Below are 14,747 nucleotides of genomic sequence, written 5' to 3' on the forward strand. Positions count from 1 at the left end.
GTGTAGGAGGAATCTCCAAACATAAGGGTGTGATCTGATATAGAATGGGAGGGCACAGGTCACAGCAAGAGGGTTTTTCACAGCACCTAGCTTTACTGGGGGTGGGGGTGGAGGTGAAATAGAGGCACAGCGGACAGTGAAGGGAGGCATGACAATCTGGTGTCCCAGAGTCTAAGGGTGGGAACAGAGGATATTGGCTATCAAATATAAGGATTGCTTGGGAAATAGGAGGCTGATGGGGTTCTCAGGGACTGCTAACCCAGAAGGATGGATGTTATTTTGGGTATAACTTTCAAGTGGATCCTGGAACTCACTCTTAGGAGTATGAGCTGGAACGGGTCCCATCTGTCATCAGATCTCAAATGTGCGGTAAGCATGAAAGATGGCTGGCAGCAAACTCAAAATGGGCACAGTAAGTTTGTTTCATCTGCAGGACTGGGAAGTATTTACATGCATAAAAAGACACATAAATCAGGAGGGGAAGTAGACCTGTTGGCACCTCGAGCAATTCAATAAAGCTGCTCTGTTTCTGTTTTGAATTCCACAATCCCATCTTTTTCCAATAACTCTTGATTCAACTGCCTGACAAGAATCTATCCACCCCCACCTTACGAATTACAAATATTGAAAGACCTTACCTTCAATACCTTCTGAGACAAAGCATCCCAAAATCACATAATCCTCAGAGAAAGGAAACTATCCTCATCCCTGTGCTGGAATGAAACAAATCTCTAAACAGTGCCCTCTAGATCTGGATTACCCCACAAGAAGAGACATCCTGTTCACAAACACCTTGGCGAAACCATTCAGGATCTTATACACTTCAATCAAGTCAGGCCACTCAATCTTCCAGACTCCAATATAAACAAGTCCTGTCTATCCAACCAATCTTTCTGAATCAAACGATTCCTTCTGATTTTCAATCTAATATACCACCTCTAAACCACCTTCAATGCACTTACATCCTACCTTAAATCAGATGACTAAAGTTCCAGACAGTATTTGAAATGTGGTCTCACCAATGGATAACATGTCCACTTTTATGCTCACATCCTCTCATAGTGAAAAATCATTCCTTGAGCCGTAGAATTCAGCAGTCATTCTCCATTTAAGCAATACTGTTTGTTTATTCTCCCTGCCAAAGTGAACAACTTCTCCACATTATATTCGTTCTGTCAGATTTTCACGTATTCATTTAACCTATCTTTTTTGGCAATTTCCTTTTATCTTCCTCACAACATTCCTTCCTACCAATGCTGGTACCATCTATGAGTTTAACCATCATGTATTTAGTCCCCTCATCGAAGTCAATGATGTAAATTGTATAAAGTTGGGACCCCAGTACAGACCCCTGTGGGATAAATCTCATCACATCCTGCCAATCAAAGACACTATCTGTTCTCTGCCAGCCAACCAATTTCCTACCCATGCACATTGGTTACCCCTACTCCATGAGCTTTTATTTTCTGCCTTAAATGTTGATTTGCCCCCTTGTTAAATGTCTCTGGAAATCCAAACACAGAAGTTCTACAGGCTTCCCTGTATTCGCAGTGTATGTTACTCATTCAAAGAATTCTGAATTGGTCAAATATGATTTTCCTTTGGTAAAACAACGCTGATTCTTCTATTATCTTGAGTTTTTCTAGGTTTGTCAATATAAAATCTTAAATAATCTATTCTAATATTTCCAACATGACAGATATCAAGCTAAATGGACTATAGCTGCCTGTCCCTTTCTAACAAGAGTGACTATAATTTCCTGAATCTAGGGAATTTTGTAATTTAACACCAAGGCACCTATTACCTCATTACCAACCTCTTTTAAGACACTACGATGATGTCCATCTGATCCAGAGATTTAACAAACTGTCATTTCATCAGTATACTCATTACCACTTCCTTTGTTATAATTTCACCAAGTTCCTCTTTTCCTTCAAACCCCACACTTAGGGGTATTATACTGGATTTGTTTTTGTGTCTTCCATAGTGAAAACAGAAGTAAGATATATATATATATTCATTACATCCACCATTTATTATTAGCTATTATTAACTCACCCACATTCCCCAGGGCTGGTGCTGAAGCTGGACTCATTTGTCCCCAACAGCTTTTTTTTAAGTCACACATTCACTTATTTGATCACACTATACCTCTTTGCCTGTGAGTCAGGCAGTAATCTAGAGAATATTACATTTCTAATTTAGGTCTTGACTTCCAAAATGGCCTCATCAGCAGCAGAAGGGTCATTGAGCCCGAAATATTAATTCAGTTTCTCTCTCCACAGAAACTGCCAGACCTGCCTAGTTTCTTCAGCACCTTCTGATTTCCTTTTAAGTCAGATTACTAGTTCTGTCTAGCACTGATGTGGAGGCCAACTATCAGGCACCCCCCTTCCTACTGCCTCTTCTCCTCCTGCCCAGAGCACATATACCAGTCCATGGCAGACAATACAAGTTACTGGATCCAGGACTCACAATACAATCCGCTACTCCTGGTTTCTTGTTTCCTTCTCCCCCACCTTGAAATCCATTCCATGCCAAGGTGTCATGAGTAGGTTGACAAATGGGCTGATGAGTGGCAGATAAAATTTAGCTCAGATAAATGTGAAGGGCTTCATTTTGGAAAGGCCAATCAAGGCAGGACTTATACACTTAACGGTGAGATAATGGTAATAGGGAGCTTTGTTGAACAAAGAGACCTTGGAGTGCAGGTTCATAGTTCCATGAAAGTGGTGTGCCAGATAGTCTGGAAAGTGAAGGAGGTGTTTGGTATGCTTGCCTTCAGTGGTCAATGCATTGAGTACAGGAGTTGAGAGTCCACTTTGCAGCTGGACAGGATATTGGTTCGGCGACCTTTGTAGTATTGCATGCAGCCCTGCTCTTCTAGCTGTAGGAAAGATGTTGTGAAACTTGAAAAGGTTCAGAAAAGATTTACAAGGATGTTGCCAAGGTTGGAGTGTTACAGAGAGAGAGTGAACAGGCTGGGGCTATTTTTTGCCAGAGACTGAGGGGTGACCTTATAACGGTTTATACCATCATGAGGGGCATAGGTAGGGTAAATAGACAAGGATCTTTCCCCCATGGTAGCGGAGTCCAAAACTAGAGAGCATAGGTTTAAGGTAAGAGGGGAAAGATTTAAAGGGGACTCTAAACAGCAACTTATTCGTTCAGAGGGTGGTGCATGTATGGAATGAGCTGCCAGAGGATGTGATGGAGGCTGGTACAATGATAAGATTTAAAAGGCATCTGGATGGGTGTATGAATAAGAAGAGCTTATGGGCCAAATGCTAGCAAATGGGACTTGATTAATTTAGGATATCTGGTCGGCATGAACGAGTTGGACTGAAGGGCCCATTTCCATGCTGAACAGCTCTATGACTCCATGACCTCACTTTATCTCTGCTATTGCACAAATATCCCACTAAGGCTCATGATCTGTAACTGTCACTATCATCTGTAACATCTCCCTCGCTCCCTCTCACTTACAACCTTCCCCATTCCCACCATCTCACAATCACTAATCCAGCATGGCCTCTGCACTACCTCCTTACCATCTCAGATCATCTCACCACTAACGACAGTATCAGCTTGCATTGACTTCTCTCCCCTTTTCTCATTGCAGGAGACGACAGTCCATAACAGGGCCTAGAAAGCAGAAATGGATGGGGTGCTGCACATCAAGCTCCTCACCAATTGGGGATGGAGTCCTTGTTTATATTTAAGGCTGAGATAGATAGATTCTTGACCAATAGGGAAAACAAGGGTGATGGGGAAATAACAGGAGATTAAATGTGAGGAATGTTGGATCAGCCACAATCCTATCGAATTGTGAAACAGGTTTGATAGGCTGAACAGCCTCCTCCTGTTCCTATTTTTTCTGGTCTTATATGAAGAAAGACATATTATCCTTGCAGAGAAGAGCAGATCCAATCCCACAGGATGCAGAGACATCCATGTCCCACCTAAGTAAGTACAATTCTTCATCACAGTGCGACTCCCATAATAACCCTGCTGTTCCATGCACACAGAGTCTAACCATGGCTGTCGTGCCTTTTCTCTCTGTTTTGACTTGCAGCTGCAGCGCCACCTTCCCAGCTCCCCCAGAAGCCAGATAACTGGAGAAGACAACAATGCCATCTCCTCAGAGGAGCCATCATCAACGCTATGCTCTTATACCCACCAATCTGTATATCAACACTTTGGTTGGAGCGTTATTAAATTAGATTCCCTGCAGTGTGGAAACAGGCCCTTCGGTCCAACAAGTCCACATTGCCCCTTGGAGCATCCCACCCAGACCCAACCCCATCCCTCTATAACCCACACACACCTGAACACTAGGGGCAATTTAGCATGGCCGATCCACCTAGCCTGCACATCTTTGAACTGTGGGGAGAAACCGGAGCACCCGGAGGAAACCCATGCAGACACGGGAAGAATGTGCAAACTCCACACAGACAGTTACCTGAGGCTGGAATCGAACCTGGGTCTCTGGCGCTGTGAGGCTGCAGTGCTCACCACTGAGACACCGTGCTACCCTAATGTTATGTTTAGAGAGTGTGAATCCACAAGCTGATGACCACCCCACTGCATCAGCTCTGTGGCTGGTTGATGAAGAAATACCCCAGATTACTGGCACTCAAAGGACTCCAGACACCAGGTACCTGCACAGCCCTGGGCAGGAGAGCAGCTTGTCTGGGAGGCTAACTAAATGTAATGGAGAAAAAAACCCATTCTCCTAAGCCTTTATCCATATTGCAATCCTATGTTAAAGAATGTGAGACATTCTTTCAAAAAATGCATTTCACACTGACTGATGGGCATGTTTAGGAGGCACATTACAGCAGCAAAAGACATCTAATTCTATAGATGGAGGTACAAAGTGTTGATGTTGTTCTGTTGATCTGGAGTGACATACTGTGGTGTCTGCTTGTTCATAAATTACAAAGCATTCTATATATTCCTATTTTTGAATTATGCTGTAACCTTACAAATCCACATCCTTTTACAGCTTTGGGGCCATGCTCCATTGCCAGATGGATCATTTGTCATATTGTTGGTGATGTGAAGGAAGGTGACAGCTAATAGATGATGAGAGTGTCATGTTGGCAACTGGGGAGGAGGAGGCTCAAAAGGAGTGTAGCAACTCAGTTGGATCACACTCTTCGCAGTGAGGTGGCTGAGATTAGTGGAACTGGAGGCTTGGAATGTATCTGTTTCTGTGCAAAAAGTCTAATAGATGAAATGGATGATCTTAGAGCCTGGATTGGTGCATGAAATTATGTTGTTGTTGCTTTCACAGAGAAATGGTTGAAAGAGGGACAGTATTGGCAGCCTGATGTTCTGGGATATTGATGTTTTAGACAAGGCAGAGGAGGAAGCTAAATGGGTGGGGGTCAGGGTGCATTTCACAGCTGTATTGAGGGAGGACAACTGTAGGTAGACCAGCTATCATCGAACTAGGGAAGAAATGGAGAATGTGGATTGTGAGTGATTATTTGAGGGTAAATCCACATCTGACATATGGGAGTCTTTAAAAAAAATCAGTGGATTAGAAAGCAGAACATGCATGTTCCTATGGAAATGAAGGGCAGGAATGACAGGACTCAGGAATCTTAGATGACAAGGGAAGCTATCAGCTTAGTCAAAAAATCGGATGCAAACATAAGATCTATGCAAATAAAAATAGTCTAAGTGCTTGACAAATATAGAGAAAGTAGGAAGGAGCTCAAATGGGGAGTTAGGAGGGCTAAAAGAGGCTATGAAATGTCCTTTGCCAGCAGGGTTAAGGAGAATCCTGAAGCATTTTATGCATGTGTTAGGAGCAAGAGAGTAGCTAAAGGAAGAACAGCCCAATTCAAGGACAAACTGGGGAGATTATGTGTGGAGCCAGAGGAAATGGGTAAGATCTTTAATGAGTACTTTACATTGGTATTTACGAATGAGGGGGGCGTGAGGGATGTTGAAGTTTGGGAAAGGTGTGTGAATGTTCTCGGGCAAGTAAACATAATGAAGGAGGAAGTGGTAAGTGTCTTGAAGTGCCCCAGGGCCAGATGTGATATATCTTGATGTACTGTGGGATGCAAGGGAGGAAATAGCTGAGGCTTTAACAGATATGATGAGAACTGCAGACGCTGGAGAATCCAAGATGACAAAGTGTGGGACTGGATGAATGCAGTAGGCCAAGCAGCATCTTAGGAGCATAAAAGCTGATGTTTCAGGCTGAGACCCTTCATCAGAAAAGGGGGATGGGGAGATGATTCTGAAATGAATAGGGAGAGAGGGGGAGGCGGATTGAAGATGGGTAGAGGAGAAGATAGGTGGAGAGGAGAGTATGGGTGGGGAGGTGGGGAGGGGATAGGTCATTCCGGGGAGGACAAACAGTTCAGGGGGGGGGGGGAGCGGGATGAGGTTAGTAGGTAGGAAATGGAGGTGCAGCTTAAGGTGGGAGGAGGGTATAGGTGAGAGGAAGAACAGGTTAGGGAGGCGGGGACGAGCTGGGCTGGTTTTGGGATGCAGTGGGGGAAGGGGAGATTTTGAAGCTTGTGAAATCCACATTGATATCATGAGGCTGCAGGGTTTCCAAGCGGAATATGAGTTGCTGTTCCTGCAACCTACGGGTGGCATCATTATGGCACTGCAGGAGGCCCAGGATGGACATGTCGTCTAAGGAATGGGAGGGGGAGTTGAAATGGTTCGCGACTGGGAAGTGCAGTTATTTATTGCGAACCAAGCGTAGGTGCTCTGCAACGCAGTTCCCAAGCCTCCACTTGGTTTCCTCAATGTAGAGGAAGCCACACCGGGTACAGTGGATGCAGTATCCCAAAACGAGCCCATCTCGTCCCTGCCTCCCTAACCTGTTCTTCCTCTCACCTATCCCCTCCTCCCACCTTAAGCTGCACCTCCACTTCCTACCTAATAACCTCATCCCGCCCCCTTGACTAGTCCGTCCTCCCCAGACTGACCTATCCCCTCCCTACCTCCCCACTCATATTCTCCTCTCCACCTATCTTCCCTCTATCCGTCTTCAGTCCACCTCCCCCTCTCTCCCTATTTATTTCAGAATCCTCTCCCCATCCCTCTTTTCTGATTAAGGGTCTAGGCCCAAAACATCAGCTTTTATGCTCCTAAGGTGCTGTTTGGCCTGAGGTGTTCATCCAGCCCCACACTTTGTTGCCTTCACAGATATCTTTGTATCCTCTTTGGCCTCAGGGAATGTGCCGGAGGACTGGAGAATAGCCAATGTTGTTCCGTTGTTTAAGAAGGAAACAGTGATAATCCAAGTAATTGCAGGCTGGTGAGACTGACATCACTGGCGGGGAAGCTGTAGGAGAAGATACTACGAAACAGGATTTATTCACATTCAAATGGACTTGTTTGTGATAGACAGCATGGGTTTGTGCAGGGAAAGTCCTGTCTCGCCAACCTGATTGAGTTTTTTGAGATGGTGACTAGAATGATTGAAGAGAGAAGGGCAGTGGATATTGTCTACACAGATTTTAATAAGTCATTTGATAACGTAACTCATGGTAGGCTGGTACCAAAGGGAGAGTGTCATGGGATCCATGGTGAGCTGGTTAGATGGATAGGAAACTGGTTTGGTCACAGAAGACAGATAGTAGTAGTGGAAGGTAACAAAGTGTGAAACTGGATGAACACAGCAGGCCAAGCAGCATCTTAGGAGCTCAAAAGCTGACATTTCGGGCCGAGACCCTTCACCAGAGAGGGGGATGGGGAGTGGGTTCTGAAATAAATAGGGATAGAGGGGGAGGCGGACCGAAGATGGATAGAGGAGAAGATAGGTGGAGAGGTGGGGAGGGGATAGGTCAGTCCAGGGAGGACAGACAGGTCAAGGAGGCAGGATGAGGTTAGTAGGTAGGAAATGGAGGTGCGGCTTGAGGTGGGAGGAGGGGATAGCTGAGAGGAAGAACAGGTTAGGGAGGCGGGGATAAGCTGGGCTGGTTTTGTGATACAGTGGGGGGAGGGGACGAGCTGGGCTGGTTTTGGGATGCAGTGGGGGAAGGGGAGATTTTTAAGCTTGTGAAGTCCACATTGATATCATTGGGCTGCAGGGTGCCCAAGCGGAATATGAGTTGCTGTTCCTGCAACCGTCGGGTGGCATCATTGTGGCACTGCAGGAGGCCCAGGATGGACATGTCATCTAAGGAATGGGGGGGGGGAGTTAAAATGGTTTGCAACAGGGATGTGCAGTTATTTATTGCGAACCGAGCGGTGTTCTGCAAAGCGGTCCCCAAGCCTCCACTTGGTTTCCACAATGTAGAGAAAGCCACACCAGATGCAGTGGATACAGTTTACCAAACTGGCAGATGAACATCTGCTTAACATGGAATATATAATTAAATAATAGTGGAAGGTGTTTTTTTTGTAACTAGTGGTGTTCTGCAGGGCAGCACAAGTGGCTCAGTTGTTAGCACTACTGGCTCACGGTGCCAGTGACTGTGTGGAGTTTGCACATTCTCCCTGTGTCTGCGTGGTTTTCAGCCAGGTGCTCTGGTTTCCTCCCACAGCCAAAAGATGTGCAGGTTAGGTGGATTGGCCATGCTAAATTGCCCACAGTGTTCAGGGATGTGTAGGCGAGGTGTGTTAGCCATGGTAAATAGAGGGTTATAGGGTTAGGGTAGGGCGATGTGTCTTAGTGGGTGCTCTTTGGAGGGTCGGTGTAGACTCATTGGGCAGAATGGCCTGCTTCCACACTGTTGGGATTCTGTGGATCAGTGGGCTGAATGGTCTGTTCCTGTGCTGCATTGTGTTGTATTGTATTGAACCGGGTGAATGCTGTAATTTATGAAGGCCAATTTAGAAAGAAGCAGCAACAAGATTGCAAAAAATCATCCTCTTAAGGTTCTTCTCTTTCTTCCTAATTGGTTGGCAGCAGTGCTGAAAGGAGGCAGATTAAACTCTTGTTTTTTTGTGCATGTAAAGCTGTAATAAATCCTTAAAATAATTAATTAAGCAGAGTGCCAAGTTTACTCAGGAAGTTACAGGTATAGCAATGTAATAATGTAATGTGCATCATGTACATAATCTTCCTTATATAAAACAATGATGATATATAGCTGTATTTGTGCTCTGTATCTTCATCGTTTCACATAAGTAAAGCTATTCATCACACTTGTCACTTCTTAACAAAAAAGCAATTAACACATTCTCAGGCTTTTTTTTCAAGAATATGGTTTGTATTTATAGTTAAACTGTAGATAGCTATTATCTAGCAATAGAACAAGGTTAGCAAGTTATTTAAAAGAAAAAAAAATGAGCTCATTCTTCTCAAAATCGTACTTAATGGCAGGGTCTCATCACCATATTTCATGTTTGTTTCGAGACCAACAGTTGGTCAATTGACAGTTGGAAGGAAACACAATTGCAGGAGGCCAGAAGTAAAGAACCATTTGCTTTCAACCATGACATGAAGGAGATAAGTTTGAAAGCATAACTCAGGGGTGGAATGTGAATGTCACAACAGTGAAGGGAGCAGAGAGATTGAAAATCTGGAGGGAGAGGGAGATGCTGAAGGGACACTGAAGTCTTCACTGAGAAGCCAAAGGCAGTATTCCTGCTCATCCTGGCCTACAAGAAGTGCTGGAAAAGGCATGTAGCTTGTGAAGCTGAAAGATCTAGCTTCAATTTCACCACTGAGTTGCCTGACTTTTGAAACAACTCCCCCCTCTCTGAGGTGAGGTGTTTAGATGCCATGAAAAATGCTGCCAGAGAAATGTGGAATTTGGAACTACTTCCTTCTCATCAGATGCTGCCAGGTCTGCCGAGTTTCTCCACAACTTCCTGTTTTAATTCTAATAACACAGTCAATATGTAACCAAGAGTAATTGTGTCATGCAGATATTCCAATAGTAATCCATAGGAATCTTATGCCCAGCTGTTATTCATGCTTTACTACAGCTGGTAACACCCTGCTGTGCATAACGCACAGTCAAGGTCCACAGTCAGTGCTGTCCGATCGATGACATTTTTAATAGACCCTTTTTTCAACTTGGTCTTAAGTAAAGAAGACAATTTTGAACTGAAAGCCTAAGTTGAAACCATTGTTTATTTTGGCTTCACATTGAACGGTGCAGCACAGGCCAATCTAAATCAAACCAAGAGATTGAACAACGGACACTGATGCACTGTGAAGGCTAGTTCTCAGAGGGTATATCAACTTAAACTCAGAGTTCAACAGTTTGAAACTAAATGCTGGGCTCAGATTCAATAAGATTTTTTTTAATCAGCCTTCACAATCTGTATCAAAGTACTCTCCCGTAATCCTACTCAGATTATATCCTTTTAGGCTCCTCCTTTCAAATTATTATCATTCTACTATGTGGTTCTGTTCTTTGTTCTGCCTCAATTGCCAATAGTGAAGAAATGAGCCTTTATTTTAATATTTCTGAATCCAATCATCTTGTTCCTTTCTTGCACAGCAAACCCATGAGAAAACCATAGTCTATGTTTCAAGCTCCTCATTTAATGAGCAGTTGGGCCAATTTCTGTGAATGAGCTTTCTACTCCACATGTGCAAATAGCAAAAGGAGCCAAGAACATAAAAACATCCTGGGTAAAAATGCTCTAAACAGCTATCCTTTAGTCTCAACTCAATTTTGTACTTTACATCATGTTAGGGGAAGCTTTATGTTGTAGCCTTACTATTTCAAACTTGCTTGAAGCTAATAGAAATCTATTTGTGTAAGACTCTTACACTTAGCAACGAAAGTAAATCTTCACTTAACCAAGTGATCTGCAGTGGCTTCTGGCTCCAAGGCAAATCCCACTACACTCCAGGCAATGGTTTAGTTGTAGAATCTGTCTTATTTTTCTTGAAAGATAAACATTCAGATATTTCTGTTCCCTGCATTCAATTTGTATGAATTTCCACAGTACACAGCACTTCAGCTGGTCCATCTGAAATACATTGCAACTGTCTAGTGATATCATAAGTAGAAAAACTACCAAAAGTGGAAATATAGGAAATGTAGACTGAATGCCCCAGTGAACACCAACATTATTGCTCTTATGTCTGGTAGGCTTTACCCAGTAAAATAACGATTGCCATGTGAAAACATTTGTCACTGATGACCTCACAGGTTGCAATGATTTATTGTCTATTTAGCCAAGCAATGGAATTGTCACTATATAAGATTTTCCAGCTGTTTTCCATCAGGACAAGGCAAGATATGCAGTTATGATTGAACCATTGTGTTACCTTATTTCCAAGATGGGAACCAGAACCACTAGTTGCCAAAAATTCAGAAATGCAAGCACGCAGTATTCAATGTAAAATTAGAAAATGTCGTTCTTGCCTGCTTTTCAGTCTTGAAGTGGAGCCAATTTTTCTCTCACCCCATTCCATCAGTGGAATATCATTTAATGTCTGATGTTCCTACAGCAAACGTTCAGTGCCAACAGACAGCTGTCCCCTGATAAAGGCTTACCAATGGTAAACCGTCACTGTCTGGTCACTGCAGTTGTGAAGAATCCTCTGGGCATGTTCTAAAAAACAACATGTCACCTAGAAGACATATTGAGCATTAGAGAGCTGTCAACATCTGGCGCAAGATGTTGCGATGTATGATCGGGTTAGCTACAAGAATTTGAAAAGAGGTGCAGTGTGAATTCTGAGTGGTCAATATAGTTCCATGCAGAAGACAGATTGGCATTAGGAGTTGTACCTCTTTTCACTACCAGCTTCTGTAACTTGGACGGTTGCTTTCGGAATTCAATAATTCTGTCGTAACTTTTTCTAAAATTGGCCCATGATTTTTTAAAATTTGTTTTCTCTTACCTCTCCTAAAAGGTTGTGCACCTGCCAGAAATGAGGGGCCAAGTACCAATATTGCACCATTTTGAAAGACCAGCAGTACTTTCCGTGAACTTCATTTCTTGAGTTTGTACACTAAGGCTCAATTGGTGCACAAACATTTTTGCATGTTATGCCAGTTATAGGGCAATAACATTGGCACAACGTTGACAAATTTGGAAGTGTAACAGCCTATGCCAAACAGTATAGTTGTATGGATTTTATTCATGCCCAATTCTTAGCATCTCATATGGTCTGCAAACCAATTAGCCTAACATCAGTGGTTGGCAGAATACTGAGATCTATTGTTAGAGAAATAGACACGCGATAGTTAGAAAATTGTAATTTGATTAAATGGAGTGAACATGAATTCAGAGAAAGGCAATTCTGTTTAACAAATTTGAAGATGTAGCCATAAAGATGAATAAGGAGGGATTGGGACACGTAATGTAATTGGGTTTTCCGAAAATATTTGATAAGTAACCCCACAAGAGTTTATAATGCAAAATTGATACTCTTGAGATGGGGGTTAAATACTAGTGTGCATTGAGGATTGATTACTGGACAGTAAACAGGGAGCAGGAATAAATGAGTAGTTTTCAAATTTTGTTTGGACCTCAGCTACTTACTATCCATATTTCTGGCTTAGATCATGGGACTGAATAAAACTTAGTTAAGTTTGCTGAAAATACAGTATTAAATGGGAAGTAGAACATGAGAAGTGTGTGCAGAATCTGAGAGAGATACACAGAGAGGTTGGGTGAGTTGACCAGAAGATGGCAGATGGAATATAATGTCGTGATGTGTGAAGTTATCCATTTTGGCTACAAAATTTTTTAAAAATCAACTTGTAAACGCAGAATAATTTTTGAATGGTGACAGATTGGCAAAGTATTGGGGAGTCCTTAGACAAGAGTAACAAAAAAAATGCAGATACAGCAAGCATATAGGTAGGCAAATGGTATGTGATCATGTATTATATGAATATTATACAATATCGTATATTACAAACGGATTGGATACAACTGTAAAGAGACAAATCATTAAGAATATTGATGAAGTCACATCTAGCATATCATGTGCAGTTTGCCGAAGGAAGACTACTGTTGCCCAAAAGATGGTGCATAAAGTTTCATGAGACTGGTTCCTGAAATAAGATGATTGTCCTTTAAAGAGAGATTGAATGCACTAAACCTAAATTCCCTGACGCTTAAAAGAATTGTAAGTGATGTAAACAAGGCTAATAGGCAGAATCTTAAGGATTCATAACATGTTCAGACATCAACCATATTTCTCAATCACAATGTCATGCATTCCATTATTGTGTCCACTGGCACATTCTTATAGGTGCTGATCAATTAATAGGCTGCCTTTGTGTTCTCTGTCCAATTGGGCAAGGTAAGCAGGTTCTGGAATCCAGAGTTCAGGCTATTCCAGCCCACAACAAGGGAGGCTAGCAGATCCCATTGTGTGAGCAGTGAGTGTACAGCTGATGTTCGAGGTGTAAGAGAACCAGGAGAGGAGTCCAGACCTCATTAGAAATATTGGAAAGATCTATCTTCAAAATTTTCACACTCATCGGCAAAACTATGAAATGCAGAAGTAGCATTTCAATTTTCATCTGGAAACATTTAAATGTCCTTCGTCTGTAAAACAGCCTTCACCTTGCAAACTCCATGCAACTACTTTAACTTTACAGAATGTAGACACAGGAGAGGAAACCTTTACAATACCAGCAAAACCACTGTGCTACTCCAATTCATAGTTGTATTTGCAGTAATTTAAAATATCTAAGCCCATGCTTTCTGCTCTCTTCTCTTAGCATCTCTGGTGTCTGTTTATCTTTTCCTGAGCCAAAACTGATACTTAACCAATCAAGCACAGTGAGCTAAGATTAGCTACTAGATATACACAATCAAAATTGGATTGGAATGGACAAGATCAGAAATCACACGATGCCAGGTTATAGTTACAAACCTGTTGGACTTTAACCTGGTTTTGTGTGATTTCTGACCTTACATAATCACATGCTCAGCAATTGAACACAACACCACACACTTGCCTGGAGCATCTCGAACACAGGCTCAAACAAAGGGTCACTCATTTAGGACTGAGATATGAAGAAATGTTTTCAGTGAAAATATTTTGAATCTTTGGAGTTCTCTAACCCAGAGTTCAGTGCCTGCTCAGTTATTTGATGTGTATATCACAGAGATCACTCATTTTTTAAGTATGAATGTAATTAGGAGATATGAATATAGCACAGGCAGGTGGAGCTGTGGGTCTATGGCATATTGCTTCTGTTTTACTTTATCATTCCTTTCGGAGATAAGAGCTTTACTGTCTGGGCCATCATTAATTGCTCACCTCTAACTGATCTTGAAAAGATTGTCCTGAGCTGCCTTGATCAATTGTAGTCTATTTGTTGTGGAAAGACCTGTAAAACTGTTAGGGAGGAGGTTCCTGGGTTTTGATCCAACAACATTGAAGGAAATGTGGTATATTTCCAAGTCAGGATGGAGAGTAGCTTGGAAGAGAGCTTGCAGATGGTGGTGTTCCCGTGTTTCTGGTGCCCTTATCCTTCGAGATGGAAGTGGTTGTATATTAGAAAGTGCTGTCCAAGGATCTGTGGCAAATGTTTGCAATGTATCTTATAAATGGTGCATACTTCTGCTTCTGAGCATTAATGGTGGAGAGACTGAATATTTGTGGTGCCAGTTAAGTAGGCACTGTCAATGTTCTTCAATGTTGTTGGAGCTGCACTCATCGGGGCAGGTGGGGAATATTCCATCACACACGTGACCTGTGCCTTGTAGATGATGGGGAGTCAGGAGTTAAGTTATTTGGTGCAGAATTCCTGATCACTGAATTGGTTTTGTAGCCACAGTAGTTATGCGGCAAGTCCATTTCAGTTTCCGGTCAATGGTAATCCCAGCAT

Source organism: Stegostoma tigrinum, chromosome 1 (genome assembly GCF_030684315.1).
Source record: "Stegostoma tigrinum isolate sSteTig4 chromosome 1, sSteTig4.hap1, whole genome shotgun sequence".
Taxonomy (NCBI): Eukaryota; Metazoa; Chordata; class Chondrichthyes; order Orectolobiformes; family Stegostomatidae; genus Stegostoma; species Stegostoma tigrinum.